Raw genomic sequence first — 27,904 nt, forward strand, 5'->3', positions numbered from 1 at the left:
CCGCAATCTTTTTGATACTAGCCATTTAACAGGTGTGAGATGGTATCTCGTGGTTTTGACTTTATTTGCATTTCTGTACCTGTTGACTATTCAGATATCTTCTTTGGAAAAAGGTCTATTCAGGTTTGCTGTCAAATGATATGAGTTCCTTGTGTATTTTGGGTATTAACACCTTATCAGATATGAGGTTTGCAAGTATTTCTCTCCCATTCCTGAGGCTGCTTTTTCATTTTATTGATTGTTTCTTTCACTGTGCAGAGCGTTGTAGTTTAATGTGGTCCCTCTTGTTTATTTTTGCCTTTTCTACTTGTGCTTTTGGTGTCACATCAAAAAAAAAAAAAAAAAATCATTGCCAAGACCAATGTCAAAGAACTTTTCCTCTGTGTTTTCTATTAGGATGTTTATAGTTTCAGGTCTTACATTTAAGTCTAATGCATTTCAAGTTAATTTTTGTGCATAATGTGAGATTGGGTTTTAATTTAATTTTTTTTTGCATGTAAATATCTGGTTTTCCCAATACCATTTACTGAAGAGACTTTTCTCCTTTGAGTATTCTTGGTTCCTTTATGAAGTATTGACCATATACTGGGGCTTTTTATTCTGTTCCACTTGTCTGTGTGTGTTTTTTTATTAATATGCCAGTACCATGCTGTTTTGATTACTGTAGCTTTATAATATACTTTGACATCCGGAAGTGTGACCCCTCCAATTTTGTTCTTTCTCCACATTGCTTTGGCTATCTGGGGTGATTTGTGGTTCCATATGAATTTTAGGATTGTTTTTTCTATTTTTGTAAAAAAAAATGTCATTGGAATCTTGATGAGGATTGCACTGAATCTGTAAATGGTTTTGGGTGGTATAGACATTTTAACAATGCAGATTCTTAAAATCCATGAGCACAAGTTATCTTTACATTTATTTGTGTTGAAGTCCTTAATTTTTGAGCAAAGGGCTTTTGCCACCTGGCACTGGGCTCTGCAAATTATGTAGCTGATTGTGCCTGGACTAGATGTCCTTCCCTAGGAATTCTGTGATCTTCTTTGAGGAAGGATTATGAAGCCCCATTTTACTCTTAAATTCTTTGGTATAATTTTTGCTTTCTGGGTGGAATTTTTGGTTCCATCTGACCAAATCTTTGTTATTATAGCTTTTATGGATTTTGTTTTACATTTTATTTTTGATGGAGGAATAAAATGCTTATGCAAAAAAAAAAAAAAAAGAGGAAGAAAATAAGGAAGAGGTTTTTAAAAAGCACGAGAAAAAATCCAGAGACCCTCTAGTCTCAAAGCTTTCGTAAATGTGAGAAGTAAGTCCAAGGAATACATCAGATTTTAGGAAATATGTATAATGGGGTTGGGGAGGAACCAGAAAGAAAGTTACTTTGAACTATTCTCTTGTGGGATTAGAGGTGTCCCTACAAAAAAAAATTTATCCTTAAAATGTAGCAAAATTTATTCCTGGTGCAAATATCTTGTTTTTAAATCATGTATTTTAAAAACAGTTACTGTCTGAATCCCTACTTTTACTATATAGAATTTAAATATGATTCAAATTCAAATATGTAGAACTGCATCATCTGGGCTTACTTTCTTTTGGTAGGAATATTCATTTGTTCATTCATACAATGTTCATTCACTCAGCAGATCTTTATGGAAGACTTATTCTGTGACAGTCCCTGTCATAACCACTGAGGCTACAGACTATAAAGATGAACAGTAGAGTTCCAGCACTCGGACCTCATAGTCTAGTGGAGGGAACAGACATAACCAGACAGTCCCAAGGAAGTTCTATAACAGAAGCATCACCAGGGATGGAGGTACCAGCCCACACACCACCAGCTCAGTGAAGGAAGGAAGAGGGAGAATGTTAAGGAGGCAACAAGTAAGCAAGTCAGTATTTTTCAACAGCTTTGTCTGTTAGACAGTATATTCCCTTTAACTTTTAACTTCTTTTATAAGGGATTATTTAATAGATCTCTAGTGTGTTAATTGTCAGAGCAAGAATATTAGTTGTCTATGATGGAGGTTTAGGATTCTTTGTGAGATCTTTCTGATGAAACCAAATGGGCTTTTCTTCCTCTGGTAGAATCTGGTATGTAACAAGATTCAGCCACATAATAGGTTTTGTTTTAACTTAGAAGCTTTTCCTAAAAGTGTGTCTTATCTATGAAACCCTCAGGTAAGGAGAGGAAGATTAATCATCTAAGTCAGTGTTTCTTTTAGAATCAGGATATGAGGAAAAGCAGGAAGGAAGTTAACATTTGACTCCCTACTTTTGCTAAAGTGCTTTATTTCATTTAATCAACTGTGTTTCCATTTCTTTCAAAAAAAAAAAAAAAACAACTGAGTGCTATTTTTTTTCCCATGCCTAACACTCTAGGACTAAAGCTCTTGTCTGTCATACCCATGCATTGGCTGGGTTCAGACAGACTCTGCAGCCCTCATCTGCCTAAGTGAAAGTGAAAGTGAAGTCGCTCAGTCGTGTCCCACTCTTTGTGACCCCATGGACCGTAGCCTACCAGGCTCCTCTGTCCATGGGATTCTCCAGGCAAGAATACTGGAGTGGGTTGCCATTTCCTTCTCCAGGGGATCTTCCCAACCCAGGGATCGAACCCAGGTCTCCTACATTGCAGGCAGACGCTTTAACCTCTGAGCCACCAGGGAAGCCAAGCTTTCTCCTAAATACAGCGCCACTCTCCTGTTGCTGGGGCTTGCTCACCTGCCTCATGTGGGATGCATCCTGTACTCATAGGTAACCCTCAGTGACCACAAAAGGACATAATAGGAGCTGTGTATTGAGCATCTACCCTTTGTAAAATAGGGTGTGTAAAATACATTCTTACTCGAAATGCACAGTAATCCTTTGAGGTAGCAATGATCTTGACTCACGGTCACAGCTAGAAAATGATGGAGCCGGGATTCTAGTCTAACCCGAGTCTGACTCTGCATTCTCACACGCCATCTCTTTGCCCCGGCCCTCCTGGAATGTGAACATCAGCCAGAACCAAGCCCTGTTGTTTTCGCCCCTGTGGATGCCACATATTAGGTTGAAAGCACTCCTTGACCCCTTCCGCCGGGGTCCTGCAGCTGGCTCAGGTTTCCCTCCTTACCGGTCCATATTGCTGAAATCCTCGGGCTGGACTATTCCAAGAATTTAGTAACTTGTAGAGCTTTAATCCAGCCATCAGTCTCTGTTGGTCAGTCTCTGGTAGGTGGGTGAGGGGTGTGCCTGAGCTCACATCCCAACTCTGGGATGATGTGAAGAAGTCACTTGATTGAGGTCTTAGTTTCCTTTCTTCAAACAGAGAAAATCTTTTCATCTACCAGTTCTGTTTCTCTATGAGCTTATCAGCACAGACCTTAGACCACTGGCAGCCCCTCAAGTTTCATATTTCCCAATGGAGGATTCACATTGGTTTCTATGCAGAGGTGTCCCCAAGACCTGTGTGGTCCATACCCTCACTTGCTGTTGGTCCTGTAGAAATTCCTTCTCATACAGAGCCTCCTCCAAGTACATATTCCTTGTTTCTTTTTTTTTTTTTTTTTAAGAGTTGTGATGGGACCTGTCATTTAAAAAAAAAAAAAAAAAAAAAACTTGTGTTTTTCACTTTCAGCTGGAAGGAGTTCTGTGGCAGATGGAGTCTTTTTTTAATCCTTCTTGCCACCCCCAGCTTCTTCTTTCTGCTACGACTCTCCAATTCCTCACATATTTCAGCCAAAAATGCTTAGGATAAAACCTGCCTAGTATCAAGACCAAACCAAGAGTGACACAGAGTCTGAGTATCGACCCAAGGGTGGGGAAAACAGGAGGCTGACAGGAAGCCAAGAACAACGCTCGGGAAGGAAAAACAGTTCCAAGAGTGAATATCAGGATTTCAGGTCATGTACGTGGAGTTGGCTTTTTGTTTGTTTGGGGGGGTGGGTGTGTGTGTGCGTGTGTGTGTACACGCATGCACAAGCAACAGTAAGAACCCTGCCTTCTCTGGGAATCAAAACAGCCTTCAGTCCCCCGAGCAGGGAGCAGAAAGCTGCTCTGAACTGTGTTTACGAGCAGGCAGAGCCGAGACCTCACGTTTGTGGCTCCGTCATGGGCAGCTGTCCCTGACCAGATGTACCACACACAAAAAGAACCAGCTCCCAGTGCGGAGCTTGGATGAATTATTCATGGGCTCAGGAGCCACCGACTGCTTGGAAGGCCCCCAGCCCTTTGAATCCTCTAAGCCAAGAGCTTCTCGTCCCCGGTGGCCCCCGCCTTCCTCTAATCCCATGGCCAGTGCAGGGCCTGCACAGCCCCTCACTCTCACATGTGCTCTGAAAGGCACACTGGCTGCTGCTACTTATGTGCTCTAGACGTTGAATAAGTGTCTCTCGGAGGTGTTACCATCTGTAATGTGGAGATGACGCTCCCTCACCGAGGGGTTGGGGGGAAGCTGGGGAAGTGCATAGGTGTGCAGTGTGAATGGCAGTGGCTTGTTTCTCTGCTTTCCATGTAGTGCTTTCGGTGAATGTGACGATGTTTATATCTGAAGGTCAAGATGAACAGGATATGATTTAAGTCCCTGTTGTTTTTAGAGAACTGTACAGTCTATAGAAACACTTATACGCAGTCTCCTTTGAGCATAAAGATACAAGAGAGGCAGGGCCGCTAGCGTGATCCCTGTTGCACAAGTAAGGAAGCTGAGGTTTAAAGGCACTGACGTTCCCAAAGAAGCAGTGTCGCCAGGTCCAGACTCTTAAGAGCTTTAACTCCATCCTAGGACTGTGTGCTCTGATTCCTTTTCATTGGTCCCAATCCCTTTTCACAGACCTGTTTTTTTTAATCAAACTTTAAACTTTTTGTTTTGTATTGAGGTATGGCCAATTAACAATGTTGTCATAGTTTCAAGTGAACACAAAGGGTCTCAGCCTTATAGATACATGTATCCATTCTCCTCCAAACCCCCTCCCATCCAGACTGGTACATAACATTAAGTGGCGTTCCATGCGCTATACAGTAGGTCCCCAGTGGGTATCCATTTTAAATATAGCAGTCTGTACATGATCTTTCCACAGTCCCTAACTATCCCTTCTCCTCCCCATCAACCATAAGTTGGTTTTCTGAGTCTCTTTCTGTTTTGTAAGTTATTTTGTATCATTTGTTTTTAGACTCCACAGTAAGGAATATATGATATTTTTCATTTTCTGTCTGACTGACTTCACTCAGTATGACAATCTCTAGGTCCATCCATGTTTCAGCAAATAGCGTTATTTCATTCTTTGTAATGGCTGAGTATAGATGCATTGTATAGATGTGCCACAGCTTCTTTGTCCATTCCTCTGTTGATAGACGTGTGGGTTGCTCCCACGTCTTGGCTGCTGTAAACAGTGAGGCAGTGAACACTGGGGTGCGTGTAATCTTTCAGATCATGGTTTTCTCCAGATATATGCTCAGGAGTGAGATAGCAGGGTCCTACAGTAGCTCGATTTTTAGTTCTTTAAAGAACATCTATACTGTTCTCTATAGTGGCTATTCCAGTTTGCATTCCCATCAACAGTGTAAGAGGATTCCCTACTCTCCACGCCCTCTCCGGCATTTGTTGTTTGTGGAGTTTTTTGAGGATAGCCATTCTGACAGGTATGAGGTGGCATTTCATTGTAGTTTTAATTTACATTTCTCAAATTATTAGCAAAGTTTAACATCTTTTTCTTCTGCCCATTGACCATTAGTATGTCCTCTTTGCAGAAATGTCTATTCACATCTTCTGCCCAGTTTTTGGAGTGGGTTGTTTGTTTTGATACTGTTAAGGGTCATAACCTGTTTGTAAATTTTGGAGACCAATCCCTTATCAGTCACATCATTTGCAAATATTTTCTCCCAATCTTTGGATTGTCGGTTCATTTTGTTTATTGTTTTCTTTGCTGTGCAGAAGCTTTTGAGCTTAAGTAGGTCCCATTTGTTTAGTTTTGTTTATTTCCATTTTTCTGGGAGATGGATTGACAAAGATGTTATTGTGATTTATGTCAGAGAATGTTCTGCCTATGTTTTCCTCTAGGTATTTTATAGTGTTGGGTTTCACATTTAGGTCTTTAATCCATTTTGAGCTTATTTTTGTGTATGGAGTTAAAGAATGATCTAATTGCATTTTTTTACATGTGGCTATCCAGTTTTCCCAGCACCAAATGTTGAAGAGACTGTCTTTCCAGCACTGAGTAGTCTTACATCCTTTGTCATAAATTACTGTACCATAGGTGCATGAGCTTATTTCTAGGTTTTCTGTCCCATTCCATTGATTTATATTTTTTGCTGGTACCGTACTGTTTTGATGACTGTGGCTTTCTAGTATTGTCTGAAGTCAGGGAGCCTGATTTGTCCAGCTCAGTTTTTCTTTTTTGAGAATGCTTTGGCTATTCAAGTTCCTTGGTGTCCCCGTACAGATTTTGAGATTTTTTTGTTCTAGTTCTGTGAAAAATGCCATTAGTAATTTGATAGGGATTCCATTGAATCTATACATTGCCTTGGGTAGTATTGTCATTTTGGCAATAGTGATTCTTCTAATCCGTGAACATGGTATATCTTTCCATCTGTTTATGTCTTCTTCAATTTCTTTCATTAGCATCTTATAGTTTTTGGAGTATAGGTCTTTTGCCTCCTTAAGTAGGTTTATTCCTAGGTTTTTTTTTTTTTTTTATGTGATCGTAAATGGATTTATTTCTTGAATTTCTCTTTCATATTTTTTGTTGTTAGTGTATAGAAATGCAATAGATTTCTGTATATTAATTTTGTAACCTGCAACTTCACCAAGTTCATTGATGGGTTCTAGTAGTTTTATAGTACATCTTTAGGATCCTCTATGTATAATACTATGTCATCTGCAAACAGTGGCAGTTTAACTTTTTATCCAATTTGGATTCCCTTTACTTCTTTTTCTTTTCTGATTGCTATATCTAGGTCTTCCAAAACTATGCTGAATAGAAGTGGTAAAAGTGGGCATCCTTGTCTTGTTCGTGATCTTAGAGGGAAAACTTTCAGCTTTTCACCATTGAGTATTATGTTAGCTATAGGTTTGTCATCAGTTCAGTTCAGTTCAGTCGCTCAGTCGTGTCCGACTCTTCGCAACCCCATGAATTGCAGCACACCAGGCCTCCCTGTCCATCACCATCTCCCGGAGTTCACTCAAACTCATGTCCATCGAGTCGGTGATGCCATCCAGCCATCTCATCCTCTGCCGTCCCCTTCTCCTCCTGCCCCTCAATCCCTCCCAGCATCAGAGTCTTTTCCAATGAGTCCACTCTTCGCATGAGGTGGCCAAAGTACTGGAGTTTCAGCTTTACCATCATTCCTTCCAAAGAAATCCCAGGGCTGATCTCCTTCAGAATGGACTGGTTGGATCTCCTTGCAGTCCAAGGGACTCTCAAGAGTCTTCTCCAACACCACAGTTCAAAAGCATCAATTCTTCTGCGCTCAGCTTTCTTCACAGTCCAACTCTCACACCCATACATGACCACTGGAAAAACCATAGCCTTGACTAGACGGACCTTTGTAGACAATGTAATGTCTCTGCTTTTGAATATGCTATCTAGGTTGGTCATAACTTTTCTTCTAAGGAGTAAACGTCTTTTAATTTCATGGCTGCAGTCACCATCTGCAGTGATTTTGGAGCCCCAAAAAATAAAGTCTGACACTGTTTCCACTGTTTCCCCATCTATTTCCCATGAAGTGATGGGACCAGATTCCATGATCTTCATTTTCTGAATGTTGAGCTTTAAGCCAACTTTTTCACTCTCCTCTTTCACTTTCATCAAGAGGCTTTTTAGTTCCCCTTCACTTTCTGCCATAAGGGTGATGTTATCTGCATATCTGAGGTTATTGATGTTTGTCATATATGGCCTTTATTATGTTGAGTTATGTACCCTTTATGTCCACTTTCTGGAGAGTTTATATCATAAATGGGTGCTGAATTTTGTCAGAAGCTTTTTCTGCGTCTGTTGAGATGATCATATGATTTTTATTCTTGAATTTGTTAATGTGGTATATCACAATGATTGATTTACATATGTTGAAAAATCCTTGCATACCTGGGATGAATCCCAGTTGATCATGGTTTATGATCTTTATGATGTATTGATGGATACAGATGGCTAGTATTTTGTTGAGGATTTTTGCATCTATGTTCATCAGTGATATTGGCCTCGTAGACCTGTTTATTGTGGCTGTTTGTAAATCACAAAATAGCCAGCAAGGAAGAGAAGCAAGAAGTTGATATATCACTGAGAGCTTTACATATACAAAGTGCTATCTGTGCACTAATATTAATCTCAAAGGGCTAAATTAGCAAGACAACATGATCCATCTCAAAGTAGCCAACAAACTACTGTGAACTAAAAGCTCAGGGAGGTTAGATCACCAGACCCCCATTTGCAACTCTTGAAGATTTTGAAATAAGGCCAGAGCCTCCTCCATATCCTGTCTCTTATTGTAGCTTTTTCTCTTCTTAAACTCCCTAGCAGGAATTTCACCACAGTTGCATGACTAACTCTATGGAAAGATGACCTTCCAGCCAACTGTTCTTTATCTGTCCCTACTAAAATTTTGGGTGAGACTGCCCCCCTTTAAGCATTTTGTAAATATTTGAAAAGTGAAAGTGTTAATCACTCAGTTGTATCCAACTCTTTGTGACCCCACGGACTGTAGCCTGCCAGTCTCCTCTGTCCATGGAATTCTCCAGGCAAGAATACTGGAGTGGGTTGCCATTTCCTTCTCCAGGGGATCTTCCCAACCCAGGGATCGAACCCAGGTCTCCTGCATTGCAGGCAGTTCCTTTACTGTGTGAGCCACTAGGGAAGCTCCATAAAATATGGAAATGCTTCACGAATTTGCATGTTATCCTTGGGCAGGGGCCATAAACTTCTAGTAATCCATGAGTTTTCCCAGTAACTCAACAGCAGAATTATTTTAAGTCCTGGTTCCCTCTGAGATGAAATGATACTCATCAATATGCTTTTGGGAAAGTCTTCAACCTCCAGTGGAGGAATATTATCAGGGTCTTCAAACAGCTCCTTCCTCTCCAGGAGAATGATTAGTGCCTGAAAGGTCAGGCCCCCTTATTCCAGCTGGACTTCTTACAGCAGGGAGGGCTGTGGTGGAGTCAGGCAGTCCACTCAGATACCTTCTGGTGACCTTGGTCCTTCCCCCTCACACAGGGAGTGGTGCCAAGGGAGAAGCAGGGGTTAGAGGGAAAAGCTGGGAGTAGACGAGGCTGGGGAGGGAAGAAGCCTTTCTTGGAGACCTCACCCTGTCTCTCTTCTCATTCTGGGAGGACCTTTTCCTGCCTTGTTCCCTCCCCTACCTTTTGTATTTTGCCTTTTTAAACTGAGTTCAGATCTCTCACTCCTCTGGGGGACCTTTGTGGGAAGCTTAGAGCAAATGTGGGAGGTGGTAGGCAGCTTCCCCCGCAGACTGACACAGGTCCCTTGAGGAGTGAAGATCAGAGTGAAGACTGACCCAGGCCCCAGCCCAGAGGCGGAGGCAGATGTCTGAATCACCCACCCTTTTTTTCCAGAGACAATGAGGAAAATAAACATCCAGACCAGTTTCCAGCCAGATCCGAAGTCCTCAAGCCCTATTTTGAAAAAGAAAATGTTATTCTAAATAACCCTGAAATATCAGACCTTCCTCGATTTTTTGTTTGTTTGTTGTTTTTTGTCCACAGCTGGGTCTGGTCACCCTGAGAGTAGGCTCTGAGCTGGGACATGAACTCCATAAAATCCACACAGACACTTTTGCATTGTCCTGGAACAGGCTTCAACCCTGACTTGCAGCAAAGTCCAGACCCTCTGGAGGAGGCAAGGGAGACAGGGAGAAACCTGACCCTCTTTGCTTCGTTCTAAGCCTTGATCCTCCTTCCTGCTTTCCCTCGTGTACCAGAGACTGCCCTTCAGCACCCCAGCCAGCCAGCTTAGATTAAGTCTAGTGTTACCTGCCAAACCCACAGACTGTTAGAAATGAGAGCGCCTCACCCCAGCTCTTCAACACCAGAAGCTTTGGATAACTTCCAGACATCCCATGAGATGCTCCCCCCTTTCCTGTTCTTTGAATATTTCTAATTATCTCTAGTGAAGGAGGGTAATAAATTATTGTGGAATTGGTCCCAGACCAGACTCCAAAGCCCAACATAACTCTAATTTTTGGCTAAAGGTAGAATTAGGATTTTGAATTTAGTGGTAAGGTCACCTTGGACCTCTAAAGCTCTTGGTTATGGTTAAAACATCCAGCTATATAGAGTTCTGCCCAGGATTTTGAACTCTGCAAAATCAGTAGGTATGGTCACCTTTCTCTGAGATCTGAATTGGGAGTCAAAGTCCTGATTTTTTATTTCAGCTTTGTTATTGAATCCAGTGTGTAGCTCTTGGTTTCTTCAACAGTAAACGAGGAGCTTGGGGATCAGTGATTTTCAAACTTTTTTTTTTTTTCCTTGCAATGCTTGTTAACTAAATCTTACATGGACACAATATGTGAAACAGGCGAGAAGGAGCTGTTCTAAATGTTGCAGGGGAGGTGGAGTCAAGCACTGTAAGCTGGCGTTGGGCCCAGATGGCCTGCCCTCCTTCTCGCCCTTGGTGGCCTGGGAAGGCTGGAACACAGTGCAAAAATATTGGTCTGCAGCAACTATTGCCAAACAAGGTCCCACAGACCAGTGCTGAGCTGTGAAAAATGTCCTCAGTCCACAACAAAAACAAAAACATAATGAGAATGTAGTCAGTTTTCATAAGGCTAAATGTAGTCAGATTTCATAACTTGCCTTTATCCAGAGCTTCTCTTCTTAGGGCTGTGCGTGTTTGTCAAAGTGTCCTTGTGTGTGTGTGTGTGTGAAATGACAGTTACAGTAAACAATAGTTTTTCCATATTCACAGTAAAAATTTGTGAACCCTGTGTGTCAGTTTTTTAAAGTGTACAAACAAATAAACAGAGAGGCAGTGTTTTCACTCCTCCATAAGATGGAAAAGTCTGGGGAGCGGTCATCTAGAGGTTACATGGTGTCGGGATCACCCAGTTCCCAGCCTCTGCTTCTGTACTCGGCCAGAGGCCTTTGGACTCTGCCTTCCCATTGAGGCCCACCCTGCACCCCAGCCTTGAGTCAGGGCTTTGGGATTCTTCATCCTTTTTGCTCAGTTCTGACCTTCATTTTGCGTGTAAACTGAGGTCAGCCCTGGGACTTTGTCTACTTTTCCTATTCTTGAGTCATTTCCTGTTAACCTGACTGTCATCTCGAATTCCACCTAGGCCTGTACCCTCTCCTGCTTTTATTTAGCCCCTCTCTTACCCGAACCAGTAAGCCAGTGGCTGGAGCCCATCTACCCAGTGGCTGACTTCCAGGTGGCCAGTGGTCTACCTGAATTTCTGATGAAAATCTGCTTCTGCTTTCCCTAAACATGCTTCTTCCTCCTCTTGGCCTCTGCTGCCCACGTGGCTGGGTGATCCCAGTTTCTGCTCTACATTCACTCACTCAGCACACTGAGTACCTGTTTTTGGGTCACTTTCTAGGGTCATGTGCCAGCGAAGAGCTTAAGCCATGATCTCGCTCTCGAGCTTTATCAAGTCCTCTGGCTTGTGTTCTTTCTGCCACACTGCCCCTGGAGCCCTTCTTAAAGTGACTGCCTGCCTCCTCTGTGTGTTGTACCACAGTCTGGGGTACTCTGGGGCCCTCTGTCTTCACCAAGATTTGCCTGCCTTTAACTGAACTCTGCCTTGGCTATATGCCAGAATATGACTAACAGATTAAAAAAAAAAAAATTGAGGTTAACCTCAAGTGTGAAAAGAAAAAGTTTTTTTCAGACTTCTGAGTTTAATTTCAATATCAAGGTAGTGATAGAAATTGAAGTTTTAATCAACTTAGGTTAAAACCCATCAATACAGGATTTTCTGTTACTTCAGGTTTTTCTCTTCTTTTATCCCCACATAAATAGAAATAAATAACCAGATATTTATTTTTCCATCTATTTATTGAATTATAATTAACAAAGCTGTATATATTTAAAGTATACATCATGACTATTTGATATATGCAAACATTGTAAAATGATTACCAGTCAGGGCAATTAACACATCTACCACCCCAAAGCTCAGGTTTCTCTTGCTTTCTCTGTGGGCTGCATGTTCAAGTTCCCAAGAGCTTAGGGAACTGAAACTAATTCGCCAAGGCTAGAGTACAGAGTCTGGGAATGAGGGGAGACTGAGAGACTGAGGTTGGGAACATGGCCCTTCTATCTTTCTGGCACCACATTAGTAGAGACTCATAGCAGCTGGCCAGTGATGATTCAAATGAATGATTTAGTTATAGTGTTTGCTTATAACTTTGTAAATAGTTATAATTATATAAAATGACAGTTTGAAAATGACAGTTTACTTCCAAACATTGTTGTTTTGAGAAATTCCCTGTTGGGGGTGGGGGGTGGGGGGTGCAAAAAGAAGCTTCAAGAAATGCTAACCTTATTAACAGGACAGAGAGTCTAAAATTCTGTATAAAACAGTGGTATACAATGAAAAAGGACAGCAAAAGAAAAAAAAATTCAAAATGGATGATGATCTAACTAATCTGAAAAGATAGAATATGCCAGTGACCTGAACTTTATTTTATATATCTATCACTTATTTATTGTTTGCTTTTATTTCCCACCTCCTCACTCCTTTTGTGGGTGAGATCAGTGAACAAATTCATCATAACTTGTGAATCATAATAGCCAAAACACTCAGCCAAGACAGAGAAGGGAGTAGATTTCATAGACTGAGAAAATTCTAGAATATGAGCTCTTGAAGGGCCCTTAGAGGGTGTTTAGTTCCACACTCCTCAGATGACAGTGTCTGGAGGTCAGGAAAGGGGAGCTAATTTGCTCGAGATCATATAGCTAACTGGCAAGGTTAGAGATGAAACCCAGGCTTCACCTCTCACTTGTGTGATGCATGTATGTGTGTATATGCATATATGTGTGTATATACGTACATACATACACACCAGTTCAGAAGGTCAATTTAGTAAGGGGCAAAGAGCACAGGTCTTGGAATCATAAATACATGAATCCACAGCATGGATGAGTTCAGTCTTAACATGGTCTTGGGCAAGTCAATTTACTTTTTTGAGCCTCAGTTTCTCCATTAGTACAATAGAAACGACATTCTTCCAAGACTATTATAAAGACCATATAATCAGTCGCTCAGGTCCAAGTCTTTGTGACCCCATGGATTGCAACATGCCAAGCTTCCCTGTCCATCACCAACTTCCAGAGCTTGCTCAAACTCACGTCCATCGAGTCAGTGATGCCATCGAACCCTTCATCCTCTGTCGTCCCCTTCTCCTCCTGCCTTCAATCTTCCCAGCATCAGGGTCTTTTCCAGTGAGTCAGTTCTTCACATCAAATGGCCAAAGTACTGGAGTTTCAGCTTCAGCATCAATCCTTCCAATGAATATTCAGGTTTGATTTCCTTTAGAATTGACTGGTTTGATCTCCTTGCAGTCCAAGGTATTCTCACAGGTCTTATACAGCACCACAGTTCAAAAGCATCAGTTGTTCAGCGCTCAGCTTTCTTTATGGTCAAACTCTCAGATCCATACATGACTACTGGAAAAACCATAGCTTTGACTAGATGCACCTTTGTTGGCAAAGTAATGTCTCTGCTTTTTATATGCTGTCTAGGTTGGTCATAGCTTTTCTTCCAAGGAGCAAGCATCTTTTAATTTCATGACTGTAGTCACCATCTGCAGTGATTTTGGAGCCCGAGAAACAAAATCTGTCACTGTCTCCATTGTTTCCCCATCTGTTTGCCACGTAGTGATGGGATCAGATGCCATGATCTTTGTTTTTTGAATATTGAATTTTAAGCCAGCTTTCACTCTCCTCTTTCACTTTCATCAAGGACTCTTTAGTTCTTCTTCGCTTTCTGCCATAAGGGTGGTGTCATCTGCATATCTGAGGTTACTGATATTTCTCCTAGCGATCTTGATTCCAGCTTGTGCTTCATCCAGCCCAATGTTTCTCATGATGTACTCTGCATATAAGTTAAATAAGCAGGGTGACAATATGCAGCCTTGACGTACTCTTTTCCCAATTTGGAAGCAGTCCATTATTCCATGTCCAGTTCTAACTGTTGCTTCCTGACCTGCATACAGATTTCTCAGGAGGCAGGTCAGATGGTCTGGTATTCCCATCTCTAAGCATTCTTTAAGATTACATAAGAATCCATGTAAACCACACAGCGTGGTGTTTGGTCCCTGATAGCATTGTATTGTGCTCGTGCTCAGTCATCTGCAGCTCTTTGAGATGCCATGGCTTATAGCCCGCCAGTCTCCTCCGTCCATGGGGTTCTCCAGGCAAGAATACTGGAGTGCATGCCATTTCCTTCTCCAGGGGATCTTCCTGACCCAGAGATCAAACCTGTATCTCCTGTGTCTCCTGCATTGGCGGGCAGATTCTTTACCACTAATGCCATCTGGGAAGCCATTGGTACATGATAAGTACACATGAATTATCTGTGGAGTATATAGCTAATAAATTGTTGCAGCCTTCTCTGTGATCTTCAAAGCAGTCCTTTGAGTGTGTATGGCATGTTATTCTTTGTCATTATTGTTGTTCAGGTGCTAAGTCGTGTCCAACTCTTTGCAACCCCTTAGACTGCAGCACACCAGACTCCCCTGTCCTTCACTATCTCTCAGAGTTTGCTGAAATTCATGTCCATCAAGTTGGTGATGCCATCCAACCATCTCATCCTCTGCTGCCCCCTTCTCCTCCTGCCCTCAATCTTTCCCAGCATCAGGGTCTTTTCCAATGAGTCAGCTTTTCGCATCAGGTGGCCAAAGTATTGGAGGTTCCGCTTCAGCATCAGTCCTTCCAATGAATATTCAGGGTTGATTTCCTTTAGGATTGACTGGTTTGATCTCCAAAGGACTCTCAAGAGTCTTATCTCCCCCAAAATGAAACATTTTAAAGAACACTATCTCTGTTTTGCCTAAATTCAGAAACATTTTTATTGTGTGTGATTTATATGTTTACCATACAAACTTTGCTGACTTTTCTTAATTTGAAATGCATTATACTTAAGTTACTGAGATGCTCAAAAACAAAGGTGTCTCTTTAAATGTACTACTACTAACAAAGAGATCTTTACATAGAGCTTACCTTGTAGGAGCAGTGTTCAAAGCATTTCACAGATCTTAACTCATAATCTTATGAAGTGGACATCTATTACAGTGAAGTCTCCTCCATACAAATGAGTTCTATTCCGAGAACACATTAGTAAGTCCAGTTTGTGCATAAGTCCAACAAAGTTAGCCTAGGGACCCAACTAACACAGTTGGCTGCATAGCGCTGTACTATAATAAGTCTATAATAGTTTTCACACGAATAATACATACCAGACAAACAGAAAAATAAAACATTTTTAGTCTTACAGTCCAGGACCTTGAAAAGTACAGTGCTACAGTACAGCAGGTGACATACAGGCTGGCATCACGTGAACGGGCAAGAAGAGTTACTGACTAGAGGAGGCAGGAGATGGTAGAGCTGAAGAATCGTCAGCAGTAGGAGACGGACGACAAGCTGCATCACTCATGCCTGATGTTGATGGCTCAGGTTCTGGTTCCTTGCTGGAGTCAATCCTGTCGACCCTCTTGAAAAGAACGATACAGTGATGCCTGGGTAGTAGCTCTTTTTTTCTCATCATGTCCAACTCTTTGGATGTTAGACGACACGGTAATGCCGGGTTGGATCCTGAACAGCTGCCACGGCCCGGTCTACATTCGGGTCTTGTGCCTCAAAAACTGACCGTGCCTCCTCAGACAAAGAAAACCCCCTGCCATTTCCTGCATTGTGAATCCCTTCACTAATTCTTCTTGTCTCCCTTCATCCTTTCTCTGGGCCTCCAGTTCCATCAGGTCTTCATCAATAAGCTCCTCGGGTTGCACAGCCAGGAGTTCAGTGAAGTCATCCTCTTGCAGACCTAGCTTGAAATGAAGCTGCTCTGCTACTGCGCTCTGTACAGTAAAGCACACAGGAGCATACCCACTCGTAGAGGTGCACTCACTCACAGTGTACACCAGACAGAGGCACTAACTCGCGTGATTGGACATACGGATGCATAGTCACACCTTTGAAAGTTCGAGGTTGAAGGTTCATAGGTAGGGATCTTACTGTCTTAGTCCCACTTTACAGATGAAGAAACCGAGGCACAAAGAGGCTCAGCTTTCCCTGGTTCTTACAACTACTAATTAAAGAACTTGGGATTCAGACACAGACAACCTGGCTCCAGAATCTATGTTCCTAATAATTAAACCATACCCTGAAATTCTGGGTACTGTTCCTTGCTTCATGCTGTCACAGTGCCTGTGTGGGGTCCTCAGCGCACATATGATGACCTGGGGAGGCCCACTGCTGTGTCTGCTCCTTTGTGATGACCTTCTCTGTCTTTACCCTTGTAGCTGCTTTCCCTACATTCCTTTAAGAGAGTATCACACAGAGCTCTTTCTGCTTTTATTTTCAACCTAAGCCAGCTCTTCTTGATTGCCCGAAACCATATTTTTAGCTTTCTCTGAATCTAAGACATATGTCCTCATGCCCACTAGAGTCCACATAACTGTAAAGAGAGCTCAGAGGCTAGCCGTGGGGATTGGTCATTGGTGGACACATTTTCTCATCAGGTCCCTCAGAGCAGTGGCCCTCTGGACAAAGGTACCAAGGCCGTAATTCTCAGATGCTTGTTGTCGGTAGAAGAGGTTTGGATGTGGAGGACTGGGCTGTGCTTCTGGGTCTGTGGTTTACTTGCAGAATGAACCTGGGCCAACCAGATGTTCATCAGACTCTCTTAGACACTGGGTATGTTGGTTCAGGTTCTCCAAGAAGCTGCTGTCGAGATGCATTTAGATGTGCGAGAGACTTACTGGGGGAGATGCCTGTGAAGGATGCTGGGAAGGACCCTGAGAAAGGAAGAAAGCCCTCACTGGGCTGCAGGTCTGACACCAGTGATGAAGAGAAGGAAGGAAGGAGGATTGGAGCATAGTGCAGATCTAAGACAGCTTCGGGCTGGTCCCTGGAAAGTCTCAAGCCAAGGTTTCCCATTGAAGGAGTCCCATCTCCTCATAGGAACAGGATGCTGTTCTTTGTCAGTGGATGAGAACAGCCCAGGGGAGTTAAGGGATGCAGAGGGCCAACAGCTGGGGCTGTTAGAAAATATGCTACCCACATCAGGAGATCTGAGAGGCGTGTTTTTATGGCCACCATATTGAAGCATCAGCAGTGCGTCACAGGTGAAATAGTAGTAATAAGTGCTTTGATGAAAAGGAGACAAAGTAATGTGTTAAGGAGTGACTGGAAGTACCATGTGTAAAATAGGTAGCTAGTGCAAAGCTGCGGTATAGCACGGAGAGCTCAGCTCAGTGCTCTGTGCTGACCTAGGCATGTGGGAGGGAGACCCACGGAGTGGAGATAGATATATATGTATGTATATATACACTCTCATATATAGCTGATGTCCTTCTGTGTACAGCAGAAGCTAACACAACATTGTAAAGCAACTCTAACCCCCCTCCCCAGCGCCCCCAGAAACACACAAGATCTCTATACAGAAAATGACATCTGTGCATCTGTGATATGGAAGAAGAAGAAATGGTTAAGAATCAGAAAAAAAAAACTGGTGTTCTCTCCCAAGTCTGGCAGCGTAAATCAGTCCTGTTATCCTCTTACACCTTCTGATTCTGTATGCTGACCAGCAGCTAGCTTGTTGTTTGTGCCCAAGGTGTGCTAAAATGAGAATGATTATGATTTCTTATAATTACATTCATGAGCTCTCCAAACTGGCTTTTCCTGTGGTTCTTTCTCTTGATTATTCCAAAGCATGAGTTTAGGATTCATGGGTCTTAGTTTCAACCCACTTCTGTATCCTTAGTGACAAACTTAAATTAGATACTAAGATTTTTGAGAGAGGACATGATTGTACAAACCAGACAGAGAATTACTAGTCTAGGGGCTGGCAGACTTTCTCTGAAGGGCCAGATAGTCAATATTTAGGCTTTACCACCTGTATGTTCTTTGTCACAAGGACTCCACTTTGCATAGAAGCAGCCATAAACAATATGTACATGACTAGGGGTAAAACTTTTGTTTATAAAGTCAGGCAGGGGACCAGATTTGACTGACGGTCCTTAGTTTGCCAACCCCTGTTCTAGTGTGATAATAATATGCCTTGGCAAGCCTGCTCAGATCCATGTACATATGGTCGTAGTGTGCGGGCCCTCCTGGGGATGTTAAAAAAAATAACTCTCCCTTTTGGATTCCCAGTGGGAAAAAATGAGGATTGCTGAGGCATCAAGACACAAGAGTGGGAGATGAGTAGGGAAGCTCAAGATACGAAGCTGGGCGATTGTTACGACCCCAGGATGGAGGCCGCGGCTGAGAAAGAGCTGCCAGCGGGAAGTTGAGTCCTGCCAGGCTCTCTGCCTGCTGCCCTCTGCCACCACTGGAAGGCCAGAGGACCAGTCCTGCCTCTGTAACCAAACCCTGAAGGTCTGCACACGCAGTTCACACACCAGGTGACCCCCGGATGGAGTGTTGAGGGAGAGGGCTCCTTTGTGGAGCACTGACCCACAGGCACTGGGGCACCTCTGGAGTCCCTGGGCCAACCCTACAGGGAGCTGTCGGTACCAATTCTACGCATTAGGACACAGATTCAGATGCCATTCCTAGGTTCCACAGCAAAACCAGCTGAGATTCCAGTTTCAGAACCCACATTCCTTTCCCTGAACCACGCTGCCTCTCCCGAAGGCACAGTTCTGGGTCAAGTAATGCTGTGGATCTGAGAATTCCCTCGGCAAGCTGGAGCTCTTAGAATCCCAGCCTCCCCATCCAGACTTGAGCAGTTCCAGGAATTGTTCTTATGATTGTTGCCACTGCTAATGATCCTTGATAAACTCCCATTATTAATGTCTGACACTCATGGTTCATGCTGGTGGCCAGTTGTCTCTTAGTGAAAGCCACTGTCAAAGAAAGGGGAAACTTGCCTCTTGTGGAGTTGGTTAGTTTAAAAATACAGTGATATGGTTTCAGTATTTCAATGGAAAGGTCACAAAGGTCAAATGCATCATTGATGTGTGAGCTTATGGCGCCCACTAGATGGATTGATTCTCATGGGAATACTAATGGGTTCCCAAAGTTCCTTGGGGGAAGGGAGAAGTGCTGCCCTGAGTATAAACTTGTTCTCCCAACTGTAGTATAAACTCCTAGAGCGAGGACCAGGGCCACTCTTTTTGATAGGCCTGTAGCTCTTAGCAGAGTTCCCACAATCAGTCCTCATGACCCTAAGTAAACAGCAGAGTGCTTCATTCCATTTATGGATTGGCTTTGTGGGGGAACCACAGTGTCTCCAACTGTAAATGAGAGATTTGAGGATGAGGGGGGAACACAGTCAATAGTCAACCACGTAAGGTCTGTCACAACTGAGATGTGCTGTCCACGTGGCAGGTAAGATGAGAATGCAGCTCGTAACCTGATCTGTCTGACATGGACAGGACAGTGCATGTGTGCCTAAATATAGACCAGCTGTCCCAACCCAGAAGCAAGCACAGCTCAGACAGCCTCGCTAAGTGATCCCAGTTCCTTCACCCGGAACAGCAGCTGACCTGTGGATCCTGGAGCTCTTCATTCCTTCTTCTGACCCAAAAAGGATCGTTTCCGACAAAACTTGCTGCTGTGATGTGTTTATTGAGCCCTTTGTTCTGATCTGGACATTGAGTAGGCACACAGTGTTGTACTGAACGCTGTCAGAGAAAACAGTCTAGGTCCTGAGTCCTAACAGCTCTCAGCCTAGTTCTGTACAAGAGATTTGTGAATTCCCAACATGAAATGCAGAATGAAACACTGCCGAAGATTTAGAGGAAGGCACGATTGGCTCTCACCAGAGACCTAGAAAGCATGGCATTTGCTGTGGACCTTAGGTTCCCATCTCTGACTTGAGATGCCCCTTACGTAAGGATGTGTGACCAGAGACTGGCTGACATGCCCGTGAGCTGCAGCCACTCACTGCCTTTGCCCCGGGCCCTTTGCAGGATCGATTTCTGCCAAAGTAGACTGAGAGATCATATCCATCGAGGTCAGGGCCCTTGGACTTGGCTCTTGGATCTCTGGGATGCTGTTTTTTCCCAGATCCTTCCTCAGAAGTGGTGGAGGGGGCGATGGGGAAGTCTGGCCCCTGAAAGGTCTCACAGGGTCCCATGTTTCTGCCTGTCTCTGCGTCCTCTTTTCTCTTCCTCTGCTTTATAGTTTTTATAAACATTAGGAGCCTTATATTTTTGAACTTGGGGAATTATTTATACTAGTCTTCAGTAGTTTGATCCAGCAAATGTTTACTTTCCATGCAAATATGAGTAACATAAACTCATGACAAAACAGCAGTCCTGATACCCAGTGTCTTGGTCATCAGATCTCCTGACTTGATTCCGCCCTGCCCCCCTCCCCCCATTATAGAGAATATATCTTTGTTCACATGGATACATCTTTCTACTGGTACTTCAGAAGGACCCCTGGGCTACAGGAGCTAAGTTTTAATTCCAGAGTTTACATCTGACCCGTTGTATGTCCTTGGACAAGTAGCCTTACCTTTCTGGGCAGTGATAATAAATGAATGACTGGACACCAGGATCCCTTCCAGTTGCCGTGTTATGGGAGTTATTGTGTTTGACCGTAAATGTAAGAATAACTTCTCTTAATGATGATGTCTGTGAGAGGATTTTGAGGATTATTCCTTCTTAAATTACTTCAGGCTTGTGATTGTGAGTTAAAATGACCTGGATCTATTGATCCAATTTTGCCATCAGCCATCCTGTCAACAGGATGTTTTTATTTCCTTTTTTTTAATATTTACTTATTTATTTGGCTGCACCAGGTCTTGATTGCAGCATACAGGATCTTTCCTTGTGCCACACAAATTCTTAGTTGTGGCATGCAGCCTGTTATTTGTGGCTCGTGGGATCTAGTTTCCTGACTAGAGATTGAACCCAGGCCCCCTGCATTGGAGCACAGAGTTAGCCACTAGACCACCCGAGAAGTCCAGGGCTTTTGTTTTTAGAACTCACCGCCTATCTGATTCTTGCTTTTCATTTAGCTTTCTCCAGGGATCACTCATCCCATAAAATCCTACACCGTTGTTTGCAAAATTCTTTCATTACTCATCTTCTCCCAGTAAGAAACCCTCAGAATCTTACCACTTTTCTACTTCTAGGAACAAATGATATAATGTAACAAGTATCAACCAACAACCATTTACATAGTATTTAATAGTTACTATTTACTCATATTTTATCCCATTGAGTCCTTCAAAGGACCCTGTAAAGTGTTCGGTTCTCTTTGGCATTTCACAGTGTGGGAGAGGAGGTGCAGAGAGATTAAAAGTTTTGTCCAAGGCCCTGCGGCAAAGTCGTCTGAGAATGTGGACTCCCACGTTTCTGACCCACTTTAGCCTCTTTCTGTTGCTCGCCCGTTCCTTTTGAATTGGCCATGAACAGATGATAAGGAGGGCCAGGAAGAATGTGGATGGTTTCCAATTTGGAAGTTTGATGATACCAAGAAAGATTTGGGGAAGAATTTGTTCTTTCGTTTGGCTTTCAGAGCTTGCTTTGCCCTTGATTTTTCAGGCAGCTCTAACACTTCTGCCCCTGCCCCAGAATTAAGAACCAGAGATTATTAAAAACCAAGCCACTGGTTCTGAATCTAAATCTCTGTGTAAATATAACTCGTTAGATCTTACATGGAGCAGCTCTCCTAAGTTCCCCAAAGATGACTTTGATGTGAATCCCTCATCTAATCCAAGTCCTTGCTTTTATAAATAGAGAAAAGAGGGCTCAGAAAGGTGAGATGGCATGCCGGAGGTCAGTCCGCCAAGGCTGACAGAGCTGGGCCTTGACCCTCCTTCTGTTGTTTGACTCTGCCTCCCATAAAGCTAGTACCATTCACCACATAAGGATTGTGTAGGAATTCTTCTCTCTCCATGGTTGAAAAGAATTTATTTTGAAGACAAAGTGATCTCATTTAGATCTAGGCTCTGCTGCGTTCTAGGCCTGTGACCCAGAACTCATTATTAACATCTCTGCACTTCAGTTTCTCCATCCCCCCCATAAAACAAAACAAACAAACAACGGAGGAAATAATATCTACTTCACAGGGTAGACCAGAGACGCATAGCAGGTGCTTGCTAAATGGCAGCTGTAGTTGTTACAGTCAATATAGACATTTTTGTTCTTATTACTTTCACATGTAACATCTATACAAGGTAGAATTGTGACTTGGAAAGCGATTCCGTACCTTGGCCAATGTCAAGGTCTCAGTCGGTTTCATGTGTACCCTAGGAATTGGAGCAGTAAGAATAGTGGGGTGCTCTGCTAAATACTTTGTATAAATGATCTCCAATCCTTGCAGCAGCCCTGCAAACTGTGTGTTCTCCCTGTTGAACAAATGAGGTTCCAAGAGGTTTATGTAACCCGTCCAAGGCCAGAGCCAGGAGTGACCAGGGCCAGGGTTTGAGTCCAGCCTGGGCTCCAGCATCAGCTTTGGTCTGCCATTTTATGGGTTCTGAGACCCACCGAGGCTTGGGGTGAGGGTTTGGGAGGGGGGATAAAGATTAAAAGGGCATTGAGATAAGGGAACCAGTCATTATTTGGCCAGTCATCTTTTCCAGAAACTCTCGCCAACCGCCCCTTTCCTGCTCCTGTTATCACTAGCCAGTGGATGGCTGGGCTGGGCTGGGCTGGGCTCCTCTGCTGAAATCCTTCAGAGCTTTCCTGTTCTAGAGTTTTGCAAGAAGGTGGGAGGAGTGTTTTTATGCTGGGCAGGCTTCCCATGAGTGATTGTAGAAAGGAAGGGGAGTGATTTTGTAGGGCCCTAAAAAGAAGCCAGGAAGACGAGGAAAAAATAAAACCCTGTTGAAAAGAAAACAAATTGACTCAGGCGTTTTCTGACATTATCTTTCGTCTAGACTTGGAGATCGAAGCTCAGGCCAGAAGTCTGGAAATGCCCATTTTCTTCTTGCTGTGTAACTGACCTTCCTAATGACCCAAGACACATCATTACAACTGCCTGATAGCCACACACCAAAAACAGCCCAGCCACATATTGTCTAATGTTTTCCTTTATTTTTAGCATTCTTTCCTTTCCTCAGGAGGTACCCAGGGCAATAAAAACAAATCTTAAACGAACATTTTATATGAGTGCTTAGACTTGTTTTCACAAGCTTATCTCATTTGCCCTTTACAGCAGCCCAGTGAGATAGGTAGGCAGCCCAGGGTTTATCCTCCCAAGCTCACAGGTAAGCAGCCAGAGCTCAGAGACCTGTCCACGACCTCATAAAGGCAGAGTTGGAGCCGGGTCCCTGGTCTCCTGACTCCTGTCCCATGCACGAGGCCCACACACTGTGAGGTGGAATTCCAACCTGCTTGAGGCTTTTCACCCCAAACCATAAGTTCTAGCTTTCTGTTTACCTGAGCTGCCCACTGCCTTGCTATGATTATGGGGTAAAACCCTCTACAGTGGGGTTGGAGGGAAGTATAGGGAACTGAAGGTAGGAAGCAGGGAATGTCTTTTTCTCAAGGGAGTTTAGCAAGGGCTTGGTATTTACTGAGCGTTCAGTTTTCAGAGAGGAAATAAAAACTAAAGGTCACATGAGTTTAACTGGATGACTGTTAATCTCTTGCATATATTTTACACTGCACGCTTTGCAAAGGGCTTATGCCTGTGTGTGTGTTTAATTCACATACTGTATATCACTCAAAGTATACAAGTCAGTGTTTTTAGTATATTCACAGGATTGTGCAACCATCATCACAGTCTAATTTAGGAACGTTTTTATGACCCCAAGAAGAAACTTTGTCCCCATTAGAAGTCACTTCCTATTCCCATCATCAAGCAACTACTAATCTATTTTCTGTCTCTGAATATATACCAATTCTAACATTTCATACCGGTGGAATCTAGCTTCCTTTCACTTAGCACAATGCTTTCAAAGTTTACACATTTTGTAACATGTATTTGTACTTTATTCTTCTACTGCTGAATAATATTCCGTTATATGATATCCCAAATTCTCTCTATATATCCATCACCTTATAGGCATTTGGGTTGTTTCCACTTTGGCTATAATGAGTAAAGCTGCTGTGAACATTTGTTTACGGGTTTTTCTGTGGACGTGTGTTTCCTTTACTCCTAGGACATACCTACAAGTGGAATTGCTGGGTCATGTGGTGATTCTGTGTTTAACTTTTTGAGGAACTGTCAACTGTGTGTGTGTTTAGAAATTTACTGAGATATATTTCCCATATTGGGCTTTTTGGTGGCTCAGTGGTAAAGAATCTGTCTGCCAGTGCAGGAGATGCAGGTTCGATCCCTGAGTCAGGAAGATCCCCTGGAGAAGGGGATGGCTACCCTACCAGATTTCTTGCCTGGGAAATTCCACAGACAGAGGAGCCTGGCGGGCTACAGTCCATGGGTCACCAAAGAGTCGAACACGGCTTAGCTTCTAAGCAACAATTTCTCATACCATAAAAGTCACCCATTTACGTATACAGTTCAGTGGTTTTAGCATTTCCCAGGGTTGTGCAACCATCACCACAGTCTAATTTTAGGAAATTTTCATCAGCCTCAAAAAGAAACACCGTTCTCATTAGCAGTCACTTTCCATTCCTGCTTACCAGCCCACCTCCTTCCCAGGCAACCGCTAGTTGACTTGCTACCTTTGAATTTTCCTATTCTAGACGTTTTACATAAACAAAGTCATGTGATCCATAGTCTCTGGTCACTAGTTTCTTTCACTTAGCACAGTGTTTTGGGGATCCAACCATACTGTGGCAAGTTATTAGTATTTCATTCATTTATATGACTGAATAATATTCCCTTGTATGAATATCCCACCTTTTATTTATCCAGCTTCTGCCTCTGTCATCCCATTGTGTTCTCCCTGTGTGTCTCTATCTCTGTTTTCTTATAAGGACTCCCGTCACTGGAGTAAGGCCCACACTAATCCCATGTAACTTCATTTTAATTCATTATATCTGCAAAGACCCTATTTTCAAATGTCACGTTCTGAGGTTCCTTGAGTTTTGGAGGGGACACTGTTCAACCCATAAAGACACGAAGGAGTAATCACATGAATTCAGATAGAAGTCTTTTAAAGTTGCAAGCTGAGGTAGGATTTTTGGCAAGGTTTCATACCAAAACAGCTTGGGAAGAACTTTCCTGGGGCTGTAGACCATTATGGAGCTAACTGGTTTCATAGACGTGGTTTTATGTCAGAAGAGTGAAATTCCAAGTGTCTCTGGGCCCAACTCATCCTAACACCTACTCCATCTTATTACCAGACCTCGAAAACCTCTTTGATTTTGACCACAAGAAACAAGCATGTATGGATTTTTGTGCCAGAGAAAATTATTGTATTCATTCAACACATATGTAATGAATACCCACTATGTTCTGGGACTGTTCTAGGCACCACAGATGACAGAGGAGACTGGAACACATCTTGAGTACTACAACTGGCAGCATTTCTCTGGCCCTTTCTGCGTTTCATCCTTACAGCCACCCTCTGGAGATTTGTAAACAAGGAAACTGAGACCAGGGTGAAATGATTTCTCCTCCTCTGTGACTAAACAGACCGGGTCACATTTGCATCCCCAGCCTGAGCTGGTGGCACTGAGGCTGGGTCAGTCTTCCTTTGAATGCTTGACCCACAAGCATTCAACACAGGGGGCGTGAAAAAGGAATTGGGTGAGAAGGCAGGATAAGTTGGTTGTCACAACACGGCTATTCTTGTCAGTTTGAGGAACCTGGTCTTTATTCTGAAGGTGATGAGGAGTCATGGGTGGTATTGAGGGGGTCTGACTTATTATGCTGTGTACTTCAGACATTCAGTCAACACACGATTGTGGACCTGTGTCATAGACGGGGCTTCCTTCTAGGAATAAAACTTACAAAAGAGACAGTACCTCTGCCGTCACTGAGTTCATCGCCTAATGTATGCAGTGATGCAGAAGAGGTTGGTATTCTCCTGAAATTCTGTTTGAAACACAGGAAAGTTCAAGTGAGAAGCACGGTTGAAGAAATAAACAGGAAGTGGTTTTAAAAAGAGAGACCTCTGTAAGTCCTCCTGAGGATCACAGGGACCCACTGATGCATTTTAAGCAGGGCAGAGGCACAAAGACAGGAGGTGGTCATTGAGAAACAGGGAAGGGTGATAGATAACGCCTGGGCTTCTGTCTCGGAGAACTGACCGGATGGCGGTGTTGGTGTGCGTCACTGAGACACAGGATGCAGGAGGAGTTCCATTGAGATTGTTGAGCTTGACCTGCTTGTGGGACAGCTGAATGGTGGTGCTCGGCAGATTGGGGGGCTGGCGGGGAGGAAGGGACGGGGGAGCAGTTATAGGACAGAAAGCTCAGGAGACAGAACCAAGCCAGAGATTAAGATCTGTGAGTTGTCATCACATAGCTGAAGCTGTGAGAATGGACAGGATACCCCAGAGAGTCTCCAGAGGGAGAGTGAGGTCACAGGAGGGTGTGCGCAGAGCACTGAGGAAAGCCCCCTGGATGGGCTGGCCGGGGGAGAGGGGGTCCAGAGACCACGGAGAGTGCAGGATGCCCCCCAAGAGGCTGCCCTGGCACCTCCCCTGGTGCTGGGCCTTCCTCTCTCCCGGGTGTCAAACCTCTGCCATTGGAGAGCTCATCTCGCACATCTAATGGAGTAACATAGCCATCGATTCTGTTAACAGACATCCAGTTCACAAGACCTGTAATGGGCATTCACTTTGGAGGTCGACAGAGCTGTCGATGGAACAGTTTTTCCCCAGAGGCCCATGGCGTTTCCTGCTATATGCTGGCATTAGTTGACCTCTCCAGCATCAGAAAAGACTGGAGAGTCATTAATGCGGTAGAGCTGGTGATCCCGCCCAGGGCCATGAGAAGGGTGCTAAAACAGGTCAGATAACAAAGGGTAGAAAGAGAACTAAGTCCCCTCTGAAATGTTCACTAGCCCTAGAAAGCCCCCATCATCACCACTAAAACATCAGCCCCACTGGCCATCACACTGCCAGAAATGACATCTAACCTTTCTTTTGAACAAAAAGTTTTGCTGGTGGAGTTACTGTATGCCGAATACATTTTTTTATTTTTTGCTTATTCTGCAAAGACAGACTCAGAACTTGTTCTGTGTACCTGGGCTTTATTAGATAAATGTTGGCACTGAAGAGGTAACGTCAGCAGTCACTGCTCTTAGACACCCATGGGCCAGGCAAGGAAGCAGGGTGACAGTGGGTATAATGAAGCGTGGGCCACGTGCTGTTCACACCCAAAACAATGACCAAGTCCAGGAAGGTTTCAGGGAGAATATGATATCCGTGTAGGGTCTTAAAAGTCTGCCTGTGGATGCTAAAGAAGTAAAATCCAGGCGGAAGGAAGAGCACAAACCAAAGCAAAGAATCATAAAAGGGGCTGGTGTGTCCACGGACTGATGAAGCTTCCATATGCCTGGGGTATGGGAGGAGGAAAGCAGGAAATGGGTCAGACTGTGAAAGGCCTTGTATGTTGTGCTAAGGCATTTGGACTAAGCTTAGAGAGCCAGCCAAATGAATAATGCCCTTGGCTTGGGGTGTAGCACTCTAAAACTATTATCTGTCTTTAGTTCCTCGCTTCCTTTCTAACACAACAGCGAGAGTTTAAGATAAGAGTTAAGTAGAAAAAGAAAAAAAAGACCCATAGACAGAGTACAGGAGCCCGGCAGCATCGTCCTGGGAGGACGTGGAAGGGCAGGCTGGAGGGGCCCGGACGGTCTGAAGGGACTGGTGGTTCCGTTCCGTGTACTTTACCAGGTAGTGCGGTGACGTGGTCCAGGCCCCTTGCTGCCTGAATCTTCGG

The 27,904-nt window shown here is 43.6% G+C and overlaps 1 protein-coding gene across 3 annotated transcripts in view; it reads left to right on the forward strand.

Annotated features, from left to right (window-relative positions):
* GAB2 (GRB2 associated binding protein 2) overlaps positions 1-27,904 on the forward strand; it is a 184,771-nt gene that overhangs the window by 129,803 nt on the left and 27,064 nt on the right. The window lies entirely within an intron of this gene.

Source organism: Bos taurus, chromosome 29 (genome assembly GCF_002263795.3).
Source record: "Bos taurus isolate L1 Dominette 01449 registration number 42190680 breed Hereford chromosome 29, ARS-UCD2.0, whole genome shotgun sequence".
NCBI classification, from domain to species: Eukaryota; Metazoa; Chordata; class Mammalia; order Artiodactyla; family Bovidae; genus Bos; species Bos taurus.